Source organism: Monodon monoceros, unplaced genomic scaffold (assembly GCF_005190385.1).
Source record: "Monodon monoceros isolate NGI ecotype Baffin Bay Population unplaced genomic scaffold, NGI_Narwhal_1 Super_Scaffold_12, whole genome shotgun sequence".
In the NCBI taxonomy this organism is placed as follows: Eukaryota; Metazoa; Chordata; class Mammalia; order Artiodactyla; family Monodontidae; genus Monodon; species Monodon monoceros.
This window is the reverse complement of record NW_021703768.1, coordinates 147505104-147526880: the sequence shown is the minus strand read 5'-3', so window position 1 is coordinate 147526880 and position 21777 is coordinate 147505104. Positions and strand designations below refer to the sequence as shown.

The 21777-nt window shown below is 42.0% G+C and overlaps 1 protein-coding gene across 3 annotated transcripts in view; it reads right to left on the bottom strand.

Annotated features, from left to right (window-relative positions):
* The window catches only part of CREBRF (CREB3 regulatory factor), a 65192-nt gene extending 48253 nt beyond the window's left edge, over positions 1–16939 (bottom strand). For 2 of the 3 annotated variants that reach the window (XM_029216518.1, XM_029216517.1), the window contains exon 1: positions 16843–16939. The gene's annotated coding sequence lies outside the window, so the exon portion shown is untranslated. Of the gene's footprint in view, positions 1–15649; positions 15990–16842 lie in introns of those variants that run through there. The other variant, XM_029216519.1, reaches the window with a different exon arrangement.
* Between the last annotated feature and the right edge of the window lie 4838 nt (positions 16940–21777).

Below are 21777 nucleotides of genomic sequence, written 5' to 3'. Positions count from 1 at the left end.
CAACGCAGTGAAAAAATAGGCAGAAGATCTAAACAGACATTTCTCCAAAGAAGACAGACAAATGGCCAAGAGGCACATGAAAAGATGCTCAATATCACTGATTATTAGAGAAATGCATATCAAAACTACAATAAGGAAAAAAATAAATAAATAAACTACAGTAAGGTGTTTCCTCACACCAGTCAGAATGACTATCATTAAAAAGTCTACAAATAATAAATGCTGGAGAGGGTGTGGAGAAAAAGGAACCCTCCTACACTGTTGGTGGGAGTGTAAATAGGTGCAACCACTATGGAGAACAGCATGGAGGTTCCTTAAAAAACTAAAAATAGAGTTACTATATGATCCAGCAATCCCACTCCTGGGCACATATCTGGAGAAGACTCTAATTTGAAAAGATACACGCACCCCAATGTCCACTGCAGCACTATTTACAGTAGCCAAGACATGAAGGCAACCTAAATGTCCACTGACAGAGGAATGGATAAAGATGTGGTACATATACATACAATGGAATATTACTCAGTCATAAAAAAGAATGCAATAATGCCACTTGCAGCATCATGGATGGACCTAGAGATTATCATATTAAGTAAGTCAGACAGAGAAAGAAAAATACCATATGATAATCACTTATTTGTGGAATCTAAAAAAATGACACAAATGAACTTATTTACAAAACAGAAATAAACTCAGACATAGAAAACAAACTTGTGGTCATGAAAGGGGATAGCAGGGGGTGGGGGAGATGAATTAGGAGTTTGGGATTAACACATACACTATTGTATATAAAGGAGATAACCAACAAGGACCTACTGTATAGCACAGGGAACGATACTCAATATCTTGTAATAACTTATAAGGGAAAAGAATCTGAAAAAGAATATTACATATACATGTATAACTGAATCACTTTGCTGTACACCTGAAACTAACACAACACTGTAGATTAACTATACTTCAATAAAAAAAAGAAAAAAACTAAACGGCCTTATGAATTAGAGCAAGTTAGTTAAATGTATGCTTTAGCTCCCAGACTGAGGAATTACAATTATTATCCCTTAACTATGTAATAGAGGTGTTATGAGAATTGAATGAGATATTAGATTAGGATGTAGCAATGAACTAAATCTGAAAGGTGATTATTATCAATAGGTGTATTTTGCCAACACATTCTTTTCTCCCACAGCTATTCCAGCTTAAAAACTCAACATCTGTGACAGCTGTTGACAACAAAGCTGTATATTTTAAAGACTCCAATTCCCAAAAAGAGGGTATCCACCATATAGAGGGTTGAGCTTGTTCTCCTGGGATAAAGGTCCTTAGTTGCTTCTCCTAGTCTCTTAGGTGGCAGCAAACAGGATGGGGGGGGGCCAATTCTACCCCAAGCAGTAGAACCTCTTTTCAGTGATAAACTCTCCCAGTCTCTAAAACTAATGACTAAAGGTCACAACACCAACTATCCTCATTCCCAACATTTTGCACCCATTTTCCAGAAATGCTTGGTACTGTTCCAAACATTTATTGTGAAACAACCAAGAAGAGCAAAATTCCCCACCCAAAAGTGGAAGGGAAAAAGAAGAATAAGGACTTCTACAGCAGTTACACCGTTACAGTTACACCGTTACACAGAATCTTCCATAATGACACGCTGCTCCAAAACTACCTCCTAGGGCTTCCCTGGTGGGGCAGTAGTTAAGAATCCGCCTGCCAATGCAGGGGACACGGGTTCAAGCCCTGTTCTGGGATGATCCCACATGCCGCGGAGCAACTAAGCCCGTGCGCCACAGCTAATGAGCCTGCGCTCTAGAGCCCGCATGGCACAACTACTGAAGCCCGCACGCCTAGAGCCCGTGCTCCGCAACAAGAGAAGCCACCGCAGCGAGAAGCCCGTGCACTGCAATGAAGAGTAGCCCCTGCTCACCACAACCAGAGAAAGCCCGCGTGCAGCAATGAAGACCCAATGCAGCCAAAGATAAATAAAATAAATAAATTTATTAAAAAAGGCAAACAAAACAAACTACCTCCTATACCAGGGAGCCATATACAAAAGGCACATTAATACTTAGATGGCCAAGTGACACTGAGGAGGAAGGTGTAACAACATGCTTTTTGGGGATGCCTTCACACTTCTGTGGTCTCAAGAATATCCATATTTTATTCAAAGTTTTTGATATTAAAGTACATAAAAAGTTAATGATCTAATTTCCCAATGTGTGACCTGAGGAATATTTGTCCCTAGCAATGTTAAATGGTTACTCAACAAAAGGGTTGTGAGGTTATGAAAACACCATGTTAACCGAACTTATACTGCCTTTATGCAGAATTTCTTGGAAACTTCAAGATGCTAGGTGTTAATGTGCATTACAGACCCCCAATAGGTGAACAGAGCAGATCTCATTTCTCAAACTTATTTGATCAAAAAATCCTCCACCCTGCCCTCAAGTTGACCTCAAGGACTAGTAGTTATTCCGAAAAAACAAAAACCCAACAATGACAGCTAGGGGAAAGGCTAAATTAATTCCCCTAGTTACTACTTTCTTATTCACAGCTCTGGCTCACCAGTCCCAATACAGTTTTGTGAGCCTTTCAAGGGAGAGAAGACTGTGGTCCATCAGAAACAATATTTACCAATAGATTTTCTGTACCTGGGCTCATTCAAAACTATTCAACAACAGCTCCTAGGGGCAGGAAGACATTGCAGTAACAGAGAACTACCTCTCTAAAGCAATGAGATGGGGCAAATGATTTATTTATGAGCAGCAATGGTACCACCTGAAGAGAGCCACAGCTTCAATCTCTTTTCATAGCCCTTTCCACCAGGTCCTACCCTACGTTTTTTTGGTTCTCCGTTTGAAAATATGTTGAGGCTTACTATGTACATTAGGCAAGGCAAAAGGTCAAGTAAAATGATAGGAAAGATCAAAGGACTTCTTACAAAGGTTCATCCCCGGGACTGCTCACAACACGAATCCAAACCTTAAAAGCCAAATCCAAGAGCTGACTGGTGTGGCCCAGGCAGCTCACACATACCCAAGGGCTCCTAAATTGTGCCCCTTCCAAATCTGAGGGTTTCAGCTGATCCCTAAGGGTCCACATATTTTACAAAAAAAAAGGTTGACATCAAGAAAAATATAAACCTCTTTATAAATAAAAATGTCTATGAATAAGCAGATATTGCATATGATGGCTAGAATCCCTGCAGCTCCTCTTTTATATGTCACTGCCTTAGGCCACTGCTCCCTTTTACTATCTTGAGGGAACTGGTTCCTCACAATAGTAAGCAGCACTTCTGAATCATCAGAGTAGATGTTAAAAATTTTTGACATACCCATCAGGATGGCTATCATCCAAATAAGAGAAAATAACAAGTGTTGGTGAGGATATGGAAAAATCAGAAAACTTGTGCATTGCTGGTGGGAATGTAAAACAATACAGCTGAGAAACAGTTTAGTAGTTCCTCAAAAAGTTAAACATAGAATTACTATATGATCTAGCAATTCCACTTCTGGATATATACCCAAGGGAATCGAAAGCAGGAACTCAAACAGATACGTGTACACCCATGTTCAGAGCAGCATTATTTCCAATAGCCAAAAGGTGGAAACAACCCTAGTGGTCATTGACAGATGAAAAGATAAACAAAATGTGGTATATACACACATTGGAACATTATCCAGTAATAAAAAGGAATGAAATTCTGATACATGCTACAACATGGATGAACCTTGAAAACATTATGCTAAATGAAATAAATCAGATAGAAAAGACAAATAATATACGATTCCACTTATATGAAGTACCAGAATAGGCAAATTCATGAAGACAGAAAGAGAAGAGAGGTTACCAGAGGCTGGGAGAGTACAGTTTCTGTTTGGGGTGATGAAAATATTCTGGATATTTCAGAACAGTGGTGATGGTTATACAAAACTGTCAATGCACTTAATGCCACTGAATTGTACACAATATGGTTTAAATGGCAAATTTTATGTTTATTTTACCACAAGAAAAATTTTTATTATTATTATTGTTGGTTTTTTTTTTTTGGCTACGCCGTGCATGGCTTGCAGGATCTTTGTTTTTGTTCCCTGACCAGGAATCGAACCCGTGCCCCCTGCAGTGGAAGCACGGAGTCCTAACCACTGGACCACCAAGGAATTCACCACAAGGAAATTAAAAAAAAAAAAGTTTGTGGTAAGACAGGCCAACACATTTATACTGTTATATACCACGGTTTATTTTGATCTTTCCTAAACTCTGCTAGTTCATGTTCATCATTTCTTTCAGGTGGCAGAGTTCTTGGGTTCTCTCTCTGTAGGTGGTAATTGTCCTGACCCCTAATTTAAATCAGTCATTCCTCCTGAGATTTAATCCCCAAGATGAAAGAAAGGGAAGAGGGGGAGGGAAGGAGGAAGGACACCCACACACTCCGTCCAAACTGTTACACTTCAAATGTCCCACTCAACAATTCCTTGCTTTCTGAAAACTACTTAGCAAGAGTTGAACAAAACAAACCTTCAGATGCTTACTAAATCAAGCCACTACCTATTTCATGGTACAACAGAAATCAGAGACCCCCAAATCTCCAAACCACTGAGGAGGAAGAGGCTGACTATGCGAGGAACACATTGGAGAAAAGGCGGGGGCTGCATTCTCCCTTCATCATGTAACATAAATCCTGTGAACATGACTGCAGAGAAATTGCTACTCTCTGCCCTTCAACAGCAGTTCTCTAGACTCCAAAATCTGAAAAACAAGTAAGTAAATTTCAATCTAGATGGTTATCCTAATTAGATGTTAATACAATCGGGATATGGATCCTTCTGCCATAACACCTTGTGAACTCTTTATCCCTGGGTCAACCCAATAGTCACCTTTTATCCTCACACTCAGAGTTTAAAAAATAAGGGGGTAAATTAGGTTGGCCACAATATCTTAATTAAATAATTAAAACCACATTTTCCTGAGGATCCTGAGGAGCTAAGAAAATATACTAAATCTCAAAAGTGATCTCTCCTTGGAATGCTGTCTTAGACAGACACAAGCCCTCTCAGAGAATTTTATTCAGTTCTTTTCCAAAGGCTTTGGCCCAACGTTAATCTTTGGGCTACAGAGACATCACACTAGAGCTTATTTAAACCACTTTGGGAACCAATAAGAAAGATCATTAAGGCAGGTTTCTAGATCAGCATGAGGTGAATGGGAAGAGTTTTTATTTCTGAAAACTACTGACGGTTAAGATACTAGTAGGCTCTTTCTGCAGCCTTGATACCTGTCAATTAAGTTGTTCAAAGCACAAGAATAAGAGCATGAGACAGTTTTAGATAGAACCAAAGAATGCATTTCTAACCCCAGCCACCTTTGATTACTCCTGGCAACAAATATTCACAGTTTATATTTGATGTAACTGTTTACAGATTACAGAAACACTGCTATACCTTGTCATTTAACAAAACCTAGTGAAGTAATTAGGGTTAGTATTAGCACCCCCCACCCTCTGTCTAACCACTTGTACATGAATTTAAAAAGTTCAGCAAGGACAAGAGTTGTCCAAGGTCATCCAGTAAATGGATGCCTCTGTGCAAACCTATCATCACAAAGACCATCTCTACTCTCAGTGCCTCAAAAGTCATCTCTAGAGAACTCTCGAATCTACCTCTTCATCCTAAACACACCAGTGCACCATCCCTACCATCTGAGATCCAGGTATTTCCCTGGATCACCCGCATCCCATGACCTCGGACACAACATGCCACCTCCCCACCCAAACATTCCTATTCTGCCAATAGTATCATCACTCTCAGACATCCAGGCATGTACCACTGATCTCAGCCTTGACTCTTTCTTTCCTCCTCCCCACTTGCTTTGTTATTAAATCACGCCAGTCTCGTTTATCAAAAATACACTGACGACTTACCTTGTACAGAGCATGCATGTACCTGTCTGACTTTGCCTTTCCCACCTTCTCAACCCTTGCTTGGACCTCATCATTTTCTATTTACCATCCCAATATTTGCCCTGCATGTCTTCTTGCTTCCAGCCTCTCCCTCTCTCCAGTTCTTATGCCCCATTATAAAATTATTTTCCCTAAACTACCACATCATATTAGCACTGTGCTCATAAGTTTTTAGCAACTCCCGTTATCTCTTGGATAATATTCAAAATACTCAGACACAAGGAAACTATCTTTCCAACCCCATCTTCCACTACTCTTTGATAAATATAACATTAGTATTAGTTTGGTCTTACAATTTTCCCCCAAATCCTTGAAGTACTTACAATCCCACTTCACTCCACTAAGGATGGCCAGCAGTGAGACTCCAGCTTTTCATGCCTTTGCCCATAACGTTTTTCCTCTTTCTCCTCCCCAACCCCTTGCCTCTTCTACCAGAGATTGTAAAATTTTTGAGAATGACCATTACATCTCATGTCTGTTTCACTACAGTGCCAAAAGCAATGCTATGCCCAGCACAGGCATGCAGACAAGAGCTGACTGACAGCAAACAGGAAATCTCCTAAGACCACAGGTCATTCTGGATAAGGAGTCAAGAGGTGCGACATTCTTCATGTAGAAAGAGTACATTACAAAGAAGTCAGTCATTCAGTATATATTTATTAAGTCTCTTTTAAATGCTCCAAAGTATCTTGTACAAGCTTGTTCATTTGAGTCTTGAACCACTGTAGTATTGTATAGTAAAAATATTTAACACTGTACTCCTGAATTTTCTTTTAAATTTCCAGGAACAGTAGTGTTTGAATTTCAGTCAATTTTAAAGACCTGAAATAATTTTTGTCTACGGAGGAGAGGGTAGAGGAAAAGAGGAGGATTAAAACTTATTTAAACCAACTGAATCCAGGCACTGGACTAATACATGTTCTTTTTTCTTTTTTAATTTTATTTTATTTGGCCACGCCATGCAGCATGCAGGATCTTAGTTCCCTGACCAAGGATCAAACCCCATCCCCTGCATTGGGAGCACAGAGTCTTAACCACTGGACTGCCAGGGAAGCCCCTGGACTAATAAATGTTGTACTATACTCTCTCTCTTTCGCATGCGCTCTCTCTCTCTGTCTCTGTCTGTCTCTCTCTCATACACACACATTTTTAACTAAGACAAGGTACTTTATCCAGGTTAAACATTGGAGTTTTAAAGAATCATTTCGTTTTCTGAGCCGTTCTGCAAAAATCTACAAGATGTAAAAAGGGAACAGTACAATTAAAGGTGGCAGCATAAAAACAGCGGTGCACGTGACATCACACTTGAGCCGTCCAGCAAGATTGCAGGGAAACATCCATCATAGAGGACACTGGGGACATACCCTAACAACTTCAGTGCTCTTGTTATCAGGGATCTGGACCCTTCCTCAAAATTTATTGTCTCCTCCCTCCCTTCTCAGAGTTGATGCTTTTCACAAGTAGCATGAATGTATACTAGAGACAATTTTGAAATTCCCTTCGAATTCCTTCCTAGTGTGAAATGGGCTATATAAACCACCAGCTCAGGACTATAGAGGTACAGAGGTTGTGGCGCAGGGCTACAAAGAGGTTGTGAATACAGTTTTGCAATCATTTCTTTCAAAACTGAGAAAGGCTGGCTGCCTCTTTGGCTCCAATACTCCTAAAGACTTGCTCTTTGAGAAACAAACTCTAGATTCAAGATAAAAGGTTCTGCTTTAAAATTGAGTATTTGGAATTTCATTCCAGATTCTTACTTGCCTTCTTTTATTTGTAAATACAAGAATTCCCCCTCTTACTTTGCAGGGATATTGTGATTCATGATAATATGTAAGGAATCTAGCCCTGGCACAAAACAGACAATAAATGGTGGCTATTTTTTGTTTCCTGATTCCTTCGTCAGTGTAAGATGTTCCTGGGATGTGGCTGCTATTGAATGTATAAACCTAAACTCAATTCAGAATCCTAGATTGTCTGAATTCCACACTTAATTATCACAAAAACCCAACTGCCTGGAACTAGGGTGAATAAAGGATATGCAGGCAACACAGGTCATTTAACACCCTCGCTCCAGCTTTATGAGGGTGAAATGTTCAACATGCTGGTTTAATCAGCAAAAGAATCTCTGGAGTCACAAAGTAATTCATAAAGTTGCAAACTAGTCATCTCTACACACAGTAAAGAACTGGTGGATAAATTACAAGGGGAAAGGCTTCTTCAGAGAAATTACTGCCCTTATTGTTCAAAAAATTACATACAATTTATCTTTTTTATAGTATTTATACTGGCTTCACCAAAGAGGCTGAGCAACTCGAGGGAATGGATTTATACAAAATTTATCTTTGTACTCGTAATACCTTACACAGTTTCTAACGAACACACACACATACAAACACACAGTTTAATCTATACCATACTTGTCTCAACAGGGTTCAGAATAAATCAAAGGAGGCAGACTATCCCAATTGCTGGGAAAACATAGCTTTGAATAGAATCAGCAGCTCTCAGAAGAGAAATACAAAGAGTAAAAAGAATCTGGTCCCACCCTTCCATTAGACACTCATAATTCTTATATCCCCCTACAATCAGAAAACAGAATAAAATTCATTTACAGTAATTCATTAGTTTTTAACTTGGGAGATAGAAAATCAGCAAGTTATTATTCTAAGCTATAAAACGAATGTAACAAGGTCCTAATAAGTTCACTGTACCAAGAGTATGTACATTTTAAAACAAGAGACAAAAAACTGAAGGCTTTGTTTTTTTGGCCATGTTGCACGGCTTGCAGGATTTTAGTTCCCCAACCAGGGATTGAACCTTGGCCCCAGCAGTGAAAGCACCAAGTCCTAACCACTGGACCGCCCAGGAATTCCCAAAAAACCGAAGATTTAAAGCAAAGATCTCAAACTGGATTGCAGTCACAAATCAATGCCTACATATGAGTTTTGTTCAGCCCACACGTTAGTGTTTTGAAAAAATTAAATTTTAACTGCCAGCACTTAAGTTGGAAATTTCATATAAAATTTCTGTATCCTGTTATCAAATGCCACTCCCTTGGGGGAGAAATATCAGACCTGACAACATTGGGTACATATTCTCAGGAAGATCACTTGAATTGAAGTGAGAGTTATCGCTTGAAAAGGGCCTGTGCTTTCCAGCTTGCTCCAATCTCCAACCAGTCCCATTTTACAAGTAGGGAATCTTAAAGATTCTCAAGGGCTTCCCTGGTGGCGCAGTGGTTGAGAGTCCGCCTGCCGATGCAGGGGAGATGGGTTCGTGGCCCGGTCCGGGAAGACCCCTACATGCTGCGGAGCGGCTAGGCCCGTGAGCCATGGCCGCTGAGCCTGCGCCTCCGGAGCCTGTGCTCCGCAACGGGAGAGGCCACAACAGTGAGAGGCCCGCGTACCGCAAAAAAAAAAAAAAAAAAAAAGATTCTCCAAACCACAGAATTAGCAAAAAGCTTGTTTGTGAACACAGGTAACTCCAGAACTTTCATTCTTAACCATTTTGCAACTCGACCTCCAAAATGAAAGGGAATGTGAAAACAGGTATTTAAAAGAACTGTACATGAATGTCTACTGCAGCTTAATTCACAGTAGCCTAAAATCTGGAAGCAACCCAAATATTCACCACTTGGTAAATGGACAGACAAATTGTGGTACATCCGTATAATAACAAGTACTCAATTGATAACTTGAAACAACATGAATCTCAAAAGCATTATGTTAAGTAAAAGCAGTCAGACTCGAAAGACAACACATTCTATGATTGCATTTATATGAAATTCCGGAAAAGAAAAAACTACAGTGATAGAAAGTAAATCAGTAATTGGGGCCGGGGTGAAGGGCGGCATGAGGGAACTTTCTGTGGTAATGGAAACGTTCTATATCATGACTGCAGAGGAGGTTAAATAATTGCATACATTTGTCAAAACTAAAAATTGTGTGAATTTATGTAAATTATACCTCAATAAAGCTAGTTCTAAAAAGAGGTGTTCAGAAAAGGCTATAAAACTAGAGAGAAGAGTACTGCCATCTCTACCTGGGAAAGTTTCAGGCAAGGTGAGATTTGAATTGGGTCTCATCACAGAACAAGTTTAAGGCACATAAGAAGTAAAAAACACAAGATATAATTAGTAATATTCTGCACTGTAGCCTATGAGAAGTGACATCTCTGAATACAAAGGAAAATGCTTCGAAAAAGGAAATTCATAGAGATGGATAATTAGTACCTAGATAGGTATCAAAGACAAGTTGATTTCACAAGATTTCCCAAGAGGGAATCAACTCAGACATATATTGCTGTTCATATGCAAAATAAACAGTAATGTGAAAGAATTTTTGTTTTCTTTTTAAATAGAGCAAAATGAAAAGTAAGACTCAAAAAAGGGAAAGGAAACCTAAAGAGAGTAAAGGAAGGGATGGCGGCAAGGAGATGAAGTAAAGGTAAGGGACACACTGGGTCAGAATCAAAGGTACCTGGTGACCACAGATGAGAAGACAGAAGAAGGGAGGCGTGTCAGACCTTGATGAGGGGCTAAAAGAAAAACTAAAAACTAGGGGGAAAGAGACCAAAGTCAGAGCTACAGAGACCTGAGAGCAAAGCAGGCCCAAGAGAATTAAAGGCCAAGGGAAAGCAAAAATGTTCTTTCCTCCTAAATCTCACAAAGTAGTCCCTTCCTCTTCCATCTCCACCTCTGCCTTAGTTGAGGCCTTCTCATACCCAACCCCACCCTACACATCTTGTACATTTTTTAGACTTCCCTGACTTCCTTCACTAGTCTTCAAACCCAGTTCAAATGCTGTCTTTTCTGGGAAGCTTCTCCAACTTGCCCAGGCAGAGTTAGTAGTCCATCTTCCATATTCTCAGGACATGTTGTTCTAAATACTATAATGTTGAACTGCAATGTCTGTCTCCTCTACTCGTCTATGGGCAACTCCAGCAGAGGATTCAGTAGTAAGGATGTAAACCCTTACTAAAAACAGTTCAAAAAGCTATAAAGTCTACCTCATCTTTTACAACACAAGTAGGATGTTTGAAGCCTTGCTGTTTAAAGGGTACAGTGAGGAAATTCCCTGGCGGCCCAGTGGTTAGGACTCGGTGCTTTCACTGCCAAGGGTCCAGGTTCAATCCTTGGTTGGGGAACTAAGATACTGCAAGCTGAGCAGTGAGGCCAGGAAAAAAAAAAAAAAGGGTACAGTGAATCTTTCAAACAAGAGTATATCCACCCCGCCCCTTGTTTCTCCCTATAACATCAAGGACATTTTAAGTTTCGTTTTCATAATGCTTTAATTTCTTGGTGAATGGCAAACATATAATAGGGAAGAAGGCAAACTGTACCAGGAATGGTGTGTAGCAGTCAAAGGAACTTCCTCTACAAAACAAAAGGGGCAGCTTAAATTCACCAAGACAAAACATTATCTGGAAGAAAATAAGTGTCAACAAAGAATCTGAAGAAAACTGAAGAAGGACAAAAAATCACCAAGCTCATGACGCTTTCGTCAGAAACTTGTCAACATCAATAATACCCAAAGATAAATGAGTGAAAACATGACTTTGTAACAAAAAATGTAAAAGTGGTTTTGGCGTTAAAAGGACAGAATGACAGGATGATCAGAGCTGCTGGGAATTAGTGGAGAGATGAGTAGTTTAGAAAGCTGTTGGGGCAGGAGAGTTCCAATATAGATTTTTGGAAGGAATGTCATGAACTGGCATTGAAAAGGTATACTGTCATGAAAAGGCACACAAGGCTTGGCTGGCAATGGAATGGGATTGCAGTCACAAAGTACCATTTTCTCTCTCCCTCTCTTTTCTCTTTCAAATCAAAACCGCAAGTCCTGAGACTGACAACCTGCGACAGTGACTAAGCTTCACCCGCTGACAGGGCTGGGGCCTGGAGGCCCCTGGAGGGGGTGGCCTTGGCGGGGAGATGGCCTCTCCCAGCCGCCCTGGGGCCAGGCTGGCTCCTCTGGGCTTCCAGGGAAGTTCCATCCATCCATTTTCAAAGACGTCAAACCACCCTTCTAACTATGGGGCCTCCTGTCAGGGCCAGACCAGGGAAGGCTATTTTCTATTCTGGGGGATTGCTGTAATTTAAATGATTGTTTTAATAAAAATTCTAAGTTGTAAAAAAAAAAAAAAAAAAAAAGAAGGCATACTGTCATGAAAAGGCATACAAGGCTTGGCTGGCAATGGAACGGGATTGCAGTCACAAAGTACCACTGCAGTCCCCTGCATCAAACTCCCTCCACATCTAGCCTTCCCCATTGGGGTAAATCAGACTTATTAGCCAGAATGATTTTACAGTGCTTCTCCCCCAAAGGGACCCTGCTACATAGATGAATAATTATCCCAAAGAGCTAAGAAATAAGAGGTTTCACTCCCATTTGCCAAACACCCAAAGACCAAGTGTGCCAAGAGCTAATGACAAATCCAAGGACAAAGCACAAGGTCTTTTTGTTGTTGTTTTTTGGGAGTGTGCGCACCTGGAAGGAATATTCAATGAGTCTAACTAACGGAATGTACCTGAAAAAAATTAATAAAAGAATTCAAGGGGTTTTTAGACATCATCGAAATAGCTTCTCTATAAACTTTCTTACAAGAAAGGGTCAATTTTAACATGAAGACTTTTTGTATGAGAAGATGGTGATTAATTACTCCCTTCCAACTCAGAAAGCCCAACATCTCTACTAATAGCAGACTGACTTCACTGCCTTCCAGATAAGCAGTTTTTAGCGATTCACTCATTTATTTAAGTAGTTCAGAAGCACTAAAAGGTGTGAGGCACTGGAGATATAGAAATAAGAGGCAGACTCTGACCTCAAGTTGCTCGCTGTTAAGTGGGTAGAGAAATGCTGTAGGGTGGGGAAAGTCCTAATAAAGAGAAACTGAGAGGCAATCACCAAGAGAAAGAAAATTGAATCCAGATTTGGGATGTGGTTTCAAGCGGCCTGAAGCATTAGCATATTCAAAGTACAAGAGTTTGAGCACACAATAACTAACAATTTCCCAATATCCCTCTGTGAGATAGAAAAACATCCCCACTATTAACAAATTAATAAATTGAATTACTCATAGTCACCCAGGCAAACATAGGTTAACTAGAACTAGAAACAAGATTGAACGCCACATGATGCTTTTCAGCTTTAAGAGGTCAATATATTCTCTTTCCTGAACTTTCATGCTCACGCTTGAAATCCAGTTCAAATCAACAAGACTGGTGAAATATTACATAAAAACAAAACAAAAAACTACACATGAAAAAGTATTTGCCTGTGTAATATTTTTAGTTACGGCATCTCTGCTTCATTGGGCACTTAGCACGACCTGACATTTTCCAAGGAAGGGGAGTGGCGGCAACCTAAAAATTTTGGGGGTCTTCTTTGAAAAAGCACCCCACCTTATTTAGGTAATTCTAGAAACATCTCAGGCAACAACACAATCAATGTGGCTTCCAAATTAACTGTATGTGTATATATATATATATATATATATATATATGTATATATATATATATAAATATATAAATAAGAGCTAAGTGTGTTATCTATTCACTTGACCAACCTCTCTTCAAACAGCTGTACAGTTTTGTTACGAATGATGTGTTAAATGCACTTTTAAACCTCAACAGGACTATACCCTTGAATATACTGAGGTTCTTAGAGACATCTTAAAGCCAAATTTTTTTTCAATCACAATGCACCTCTAAAGTAAATAGGACTTAATAGTCCAACATTTGCTTTAAATGGTTTTTCAGGAAAACACCTATTTGCAAATAAAATAAAAATATAGAATACAATACTCTAAAAATTCTTCAAGGCAGGAGATATGTACATTCTGCAAGTGCTCAAATATTACTTGAAGTTCACGTTTATATATGCTGCAATAAGTTAACATCTAAGTATTTAAAACCCAGAGACTGATGTCTTGGAACATGGGTTGACAAACAAATTACAGCCTTCAAATACAGCCTGTTCTTATAAATAAAGTTTTACTGGATTATAGCCCCAAACATATCGTCTATGGCTGTTTTCATGCTACAATTTGCAGACCTCAGTAGCTGTTACAGACACTACATGGTCCACAAAGCCTAAATATTTACTACCTGACCCTGTACAGGAAGTCTGTACAGGTTACACTATCTTAGAATCATTAGCACCAACGATCTGACAAATTTATGTCCAGTCTAAGAGTTTATCTACCCTGAAAGACAAACTACTGAATACGGTGAAAGAGGATTCGTCCCCAAAACATCCAAGTACAAACCCACATGGAAACAAACCTCTGCTGAATCACTGAAAGTCTCGTAGTTGTCAATCTTGACTAAAAACTAAACTTTAAAAGCGAACAGTGAATTCAGTTCTCTTAATCTTTTAAAACTGTGCTACATTAATAGAATCAATATGCAAACTCACTGTATTTTCACTGTCACTTGTATTTAGTTCACCACCACAAGGAGCCATAATTATTCCTTTATTCCTTACACTGGCATCCAAGAACCCACACATGATAAACTAGTAAACCAGACGAGACATAGTTTTTGTAAAAGCTTGTTTCCCCTTGTCATGACAGACAGAAAATGGGATAGTAAGTGGAGGATCCCAAGTCTCTTCTTTTGGATATATTTAGCCTCTTCTATGCTTACTAGTCTAAAAATTCCAAAAATGCTTTATCAATCATATAAAAGAATTACATCCAAATAAGTCCTGTTGGATCTATTTACCATTCTTAGAATAAGAGAAAAAATAAGGTAATATTTTTATTTGTCATAAAAATTATACTTAATAGCTGAAGTCTATCAAATAATCAGGGATTATATTTTTATATATCATTCTTAACAGAACTGTGAGTCAATCATATCAAATTAATACAGAAATCGATAAATCATTTATTTACCAATTATTATTTTTCTCCAATTAACAAAATAGGAGATAATGCAAATTCCTAAATAAAAACAGTCAACTCTTGAATAGCCCCTGCACGATATACCTAAGGCATGTTCCTAACCATAAGTGTTTAACCAAAGATGCAACAACAGCCTGGTACCCTTGACAATACCATTGCAGTCACAGATTGTAAGGTTATGTTAACATAAAACTAAATTAAGCATCTAATACGGCGGACAAGATGCCAAAATAATCGTGAAGCAAATAAAGTAAAATAAGTTACTTTCTAATTACTCATACCATTTCCTCTTTCATCTTTGGTGTTTCTCCTAGCTATTGTGGATTACAAGAAAATGGGAAAAAAAATATTTAGAAGTACAACCAAGTGACAAACAGTTTACCACAAATCACAAGATTTACAAAGAAATCTTATTTTCTGCTTTTTCAAAAAGAAGTCAGATCTTGATCCTATTTCTCACCTGCAGGATATTCGCAAGACAGAGTCCTAAAGAACCTTCAAACCTAAATAATTTTCTCATGGCTCAGTTTTCTCACGAAGCTAATTTAAGTGAGCTACTAATTTATGCAAGCAGGAGGGGCAAATTACTACTAAGCTAGGGCAAACACGAGGGGCCTGATCTTTAGAAGGTATCCTGATGAAAAAACGGAGACCCCGCCCAGCCCTTAACTTTCTCGGCTTTTCTAGTCCTGGCTTCCTCTGTGCAAAATCCAGAAAAACATAACTTCCTCCTCACTGCTTCTATCTGAGGCCTGGTGCAGAAATTTAGACCGCTAGTTATCCAAGTACCTTCTTAAGGCTCAAGCTCGCTCAGAAACAGCAAAAAGGTTTGCCTTCTTGGGTTAAAGGAGGGCAATTACAGGGTTTGGCGGCCGGGTTTGTCAGGAAGCGTAAGGCCGAGAAAGAGGGCGAATCCAGAGACTGAGCTCCATCTAGTCCCAGGACCCACCCCCAAGGGGCGGCTAGACTGCCCTCGGTACTTCCCTGCCTCCTCTGCTCGGGTGGGGAGAGCGGTGGGTCGGGGTCAAGCTCCCCTGAGCTACTTCATCGTCCGATATGACTCGCCTTCGGACACCCGAAACGCCCCCGGCCCGGCTCCCTTGCCCTTTGCCCTGTCTCCTCCCCTCTCAGTGACCCACCACCACCGGTCCCCTCCCATCTAACATGGCCGCCCCACCCGGCCCACCCCGGCACAGCCTAACTATTTGGGGGCCCGAGGCACCGCCTCCCCTACTCTCATTGGCTTGGCAGCCTTCATCCGCCTGCTCCATTGGATAGTAGACCTGCCACTCTGCGCAGAAAGCGCCGCCTCCAAGCCGCTTCAAGCTGCTTTGAGAAGACATATAAACAAATCCCGGGAGGGAGGCCCCCGCTCGCCAGTCGCTGGGGCGGGGACGGGAAGGGGAGCGGCCACCCCCGAGACCCCCCTGCCAGGAGCCCCCCAACCCCCAGCCCGCGCCTCCTCGTCTCCTGTCAGCCTGGTTCCAACCTTCGTGGCCCCGGCCCTTCCTCACACGCCCCTCTCTCTCGTCCTCCCCCGCCAGCCTCTCCTCCCCTCCCTTCCCCGGCCCCTCCCACCCGCTCGCTTCTCTGACAGGCCGGTTGCCGGCAGCCACGGCCCCGGGCTCCGAGGCAGCGGTGAAGGGCCGGGCGGCCTGGCAGGGCGGACGCCCGGCACTGCCCACCCCTGGCCTAGCCTGCCTCCCGCCCGTAGCTCCCTCTACCGCCGCCCCGCGCTTTTATATAACCATCCCGGGCCGGGGGTGGGGGAGGGGAGCCAGAACCCCCGTGACCGGCAGGCGGCAGCCTGCGGCCCGCGCGCCCCCAGACTCTGCCCTGGTCCTGGCCCCCGCCCCGCGCCAGCCCAGCGCAAAGCCCCGGCGCTGCCACCTCCTAGGCCAGCGGCCCTCCTCCGCCCCCCGCCCGGCTCGTCCCCTAGTCCTGGCCCCTGCGGGCTCCGGGTGGCGGGCAGCGGAGCTCACCTGTGGGAGTGGGGGCGGCTCAGGGGCTGGGTCCGGTTCCGCTGCAGGGGCCGCGGCCCCTCTCCATGCTTCCTCGGGTTTGTTTTGTTTATGTCCTTCCTGACGGGTTCCCGGAAATCGCGTGACTCGCCCCCCTCACGTGGGCCGCGGCGAGGAGGAGGAGGGAGGCGGGGGCCCGCCGGCCTCGGGCCAATCGCGAGGCGTCCTGCAGCCCGGCCAATCAGGAGATCGGCCCGGTGAAGCACCCCTATCACATGACGCGGGAGGGGCGGGTGGCCGGGAAAAACCAGAAAGAGGGGGCGGAGCGGGGGCTCGGCGCCTGCAGCTGCATTGTGGGCGTGGGCCGTCTGATAGCCAGCTACCCTCACGTTTCTCGGCGCTGTTCGTTTACAAATGCTTTCACGTCCTGCATTCTATCTAACCTTAGAACTACGCCGTGAGGCCGGAAGTGCCCGTATGCCCATTTTACAGTTTAAGTTCACTGAAACTTGAAGGGATCTAGGAAAACAGAGGGCATTAACTTAGAAGGGGGATTGCATCCACTTTCTGTTTTATGAATGTTCTTCGCATCTGAACCTCTCAATTCACTGAGAAACTGACCTTGCCTTCAGTCGTTCGATCATTCTTTCAACTAATATTTATTGCACACGTTTGCTCCAGATGCTGGAATAAACCAGATTTCGTGCACCTTTGAGACAGCGATCTGTACACAACGGTACAAACAAAATGCTACCAGAGCGCCTAGACAAACAAGCCTTCGTAACACATGGACCTGAGTGTGTGTGTTTCCTAATTCTATTAATAATAACACGCAGTGCTAATACACCAATTTTTCAGACGGGGAAATTATGGCTCAGAGAGGTTAAGTTACTTGCTCAAGGTCAGGCAGTTTGTAAATGACCCAACTGGGACTAGAACCCAGTTCTGTCACCACAGCCTGCGCTTGCAGACTGCTCTTTATTCTCCTTAAAGGCACAGAATTCATCTTCTGAGCACAGAAATCTAATTTTAATAAGCATTGGGAAAGGAGGATTGGGGAACAGAAATGCTTGACTAGATTCCTTTAGGATGCCAGTTTCCTCTTAGGAGTAATTGCCTTTGAAAAGGTGGCTCCTCTTTGCACACATATAGAGAAGTAGTAACGTCAATGTCAAAACCATGGACTTTTGAATCAGAGAGTTTTATAGGTCATAAGCTTCAAGAGGACAAGGACCAGCCTGTATTGTTTATCCTCTACCTTTCATGCCTGCCACATAGTCATTAAATACTCGTTGAATAGCAACCTGGATTTGAAATCTTGCTCTACCGTGTGTGAATCAGCACAAATTATTCAACCTCGTGAGGCTCCACTGTAAGTAGCTCATGGGGTTGATGTGAGAACTGAGTGAAAATAATTCGTATAAAGCACTTACCATAGTGCTTCAACTATAGTGAGCACTTAATGAATGATAGTATGATTAGACATTATTTAGAAGATCCACAGCAGACTAAATACAAGCAAGGATAACTTTAGACTTCAGCAGTTAAACAGCTACTGAAATAATACTTTTGTACACCATATTAATAGATAAGTATATGTAGATACCAAAGAGGACAGTAAAAGTAAATCTCACCTCTGTATCCTTCAAAATGCCTTAGGGTCTCAATACCCAATGAAGGAATGAGTATTTTCCCTATTGCACAGGAAGTAGCAGGACTATAATTATTTTCCTAAGTCTAACATACCACCTTCTAATTTTCCACATGAACTGGAGTTTAAAAATGAAACCCCAGTAGAAAAACTAGCTTGGGAAGTTTGAGCCATGTTCCTCTCACTCATTCATGAGATTCATGCATTAAATCTCTGTAGGTCACAGATAATCCTCTCTCGTAATACTATATTTGGAAAAACTCCAGCAGATGGTTAGCTTTTCCACTGTTACTGCCCTTTGAACATAGGTATTTTCACCTCCTCTACTGGGCAACCGTTTCTTGGGCTCAAGGACCACCCAGATTCTTCTCCCAGCACGAGACGCTGCCCATTGAAAGCACTTACTAATGAATTACGTTGTATTCCCGCCTTTGCATGTTCTGTTGTCTTGGAAAGGACAGACTTTTGGCTAACAGAGACCTTTCCATCAAGCTTTATTAATGACTACTTCCTGCTCTGAAGTGAATGAAATCACTGACTCCTAATTGATTTCTGTTTCTCTGGGCTTTATCCTGCCAGTCAAAGTTGGCAGGGAGTTAGGACTCTGGAATAGCATTGCTTTGAGTTTCAGAAGGCTCTTCTTGTTCTAGCCACAAAGCAGTAACCAACTGCCATGACCACTTCCAAAATGCTTAACCTTGATATTGCAGAACCATTTACATACTGGGATAGCCTGAGTCAGAAAACTATGTTTTACCCAAATATGAGTCAATGGAGTAAAAAAGTAATACTTAGGACTCCACTGAATTCTTAAAAATAATTTTTATTGTTTAATTAGGTAACATGTTTACACTGTACAAAATTCAAAAGGTACAAAAAGTATTCAGTGAAAATTAAACCTCTCTCCCACCCCTGTTCCCTGGCCACTCATTTCTCCTTCTCAGAACCAACCACGGTTACCCACACTCTCTGTATCCTTAGAGAGACATTGGAAATGCAGACATTTCACCCACTTTAAGCCTTGATGTATTTGAAACACTGTTCTTGGCGCCAAGACCCCAGTTGGAGCTCTACCACCAACTATGAGACCCAGGGTGAGGGGCTCGACCTCTCTGGGTTCCAATTTCTTCACCAGGAGGAACTGGGCTAGAACTGGATGTTCCCTATGGTCCTTCTAACTTTGAGTTCTCCTGAAAGCATTAAAATAATTGCCACAGGTCCTAACTTTCCTTTTGACCTAAAGTTTGCACTGTGTGTAATTTTTCATTGGAGCACAGACTGAGCCCTGCCTGCTGGTCATGCACATATCTTCTAAATGAGTGTTTTCCTTTTGAATCTGTGTTTTCTTTCCAGACCCCTCTGGATCTGTATAATATGTTAAGATTTCACAGCTTTAGAAGTGAGATTAATTAAGATTAATCAAGATCTCCAGGAAAAGCGGTGTCCTTCTGACACTTTTGAAAACCAATTTTCTTCCTGAGAAAACTGAAGCGTTCCTGAGGGTGAATCTAAAAGGGATACTAATTGATGTTTGGCAATTGGCACCCATCCCTCATTCATCCCTCCTAAAAAATATTCTTTGGGGGAAGAGAAAAGATCAGTTCTTCCCATAGCCTCAACCTCTCAATAGGATGCAGTGTTCTTTATGTGACAGCTCTGAGCTTCGGTTTCTTACTCCTCCTGGGAGGCACCGAAGTTCAGCCCCAAATGCACTTCCCTAGTCGATCATTTACTTATTTCCCCTGAATCCTCATTCTCCAAACCCAGACCATGTCTGCCACAGGATAGGAGCTTGTTAACTGCTTGTGGTCGGAAGGCACAGATTAACCTCTAAATCCTATTCATCCTCCATGGCTGAAGACCCCATATCTTTTTTTTTTTTTTTTTTTTTTTTTTTTTTTGCGGTACGCGGGCCTCTCACTGTTGTGGCCTCTCCCGTTGCGGAGCACAGGCTCTGGACGCGCAGGCTCAGTGGCCATGGCTCACGGGCCCAGCCGCTCTGCGGCATGTGGGATCCTCCCAGACCGGGGCACGAACCTGCGTCCCCTGCATCGGCAGGCGGACTCTCAACCACTGCGCCACCAGGGAAGCCCCCCATATCTTTTATGAAGTTTATTTCTATCATATCTATTTCTGCCCTCATTAATCTCCTTCCTTCTTCCACCCAACTGAGCATTTAATGTACTTACTGCTTTGTATTATTCGTAACATGTGTTGATATTATTTCCTCGAGTAAATCAAGGGGCATAAACACTAATACATCCTTGAATTACAGAGAATGCCAGGCACATCAGTAGACAGCAGATTCAAGCCTGCTTAGTGACAGATAAGGGAAGAGAAAGCAATAAAGAAACTGACATTTGTTGAGTGCCTAATGTGTACAGGAAGACACAGCCTCTGCCCTGGAGGAACTCAGAACCTGGTGAAGGAGACTGACTTGGGAAGGTGACAATACAAAGAGTTTATAAGAGGGGAAGCCCTGACCTGGTTGTTAAGAACATGACGCGTGTTTCAGGGCCACTTTCTTGCTAACTGATTTGGGCAAGTTCCTAATCTGTCTATCCCTTGATTTCTGTCATCACCTGCCTCACAAGTTGATTTTGAGGATGAAATGCACGGCCTGATGCCTAATAGGTGCTCAACAGTGTTGGTCTTCCCCTCCTCTACCTTCCAGGGAGGAATGTGACGGGAAGTTTCTTGGAAGAGAAGCAGCAGCAGAGAAGGGAAAGTGGCATGGCAAGAGAGGGCAGCAAGCAACTCAAGACTGTTTTGGGATGCCATTATCTTCCAAGGCAGCATTCCTGTCAAAATTGTTGTCTGTTTCACTAAGACTGAAAATTTCCAGGACATCTAGTAGGTCCTGTGGGGTTTTCGTTTTTTGGTTTGGTTTTGGTTTTTTGTCAGTGCTGAGCTGAAGATACACTGTTACTATCAGCCACTCTAACTGAGAGCTAACCAGGAAGCCAGGGAGTGAGAACAATCTAGTGTTTGTTGTAGGAAAGACTCCCAACGGACAGGTACAATAAGACCTTCTTGTTGGGGAGGCCAGAAATAGGACAATAAAAACAGAAAGCGGAGGAACAGACTGATAAGAAGTAGAAACCAAGACCTGTAGCCAGATAACAGTTTGCTGAACTACAAATAGAGGCACATTCCAAAAGGCCCAACCTGGTGTAAAACTGTGAAGCTGGATTTCTAAACACAGGAAGTAGAGTCCAGAAAAGGTCACTAAAGGAAAGAAATAATAATAAAAAGTACAGAGAACTGAGGGTGAAGTTAGGGGGTCCTGTGTATCCAAGGTCCCC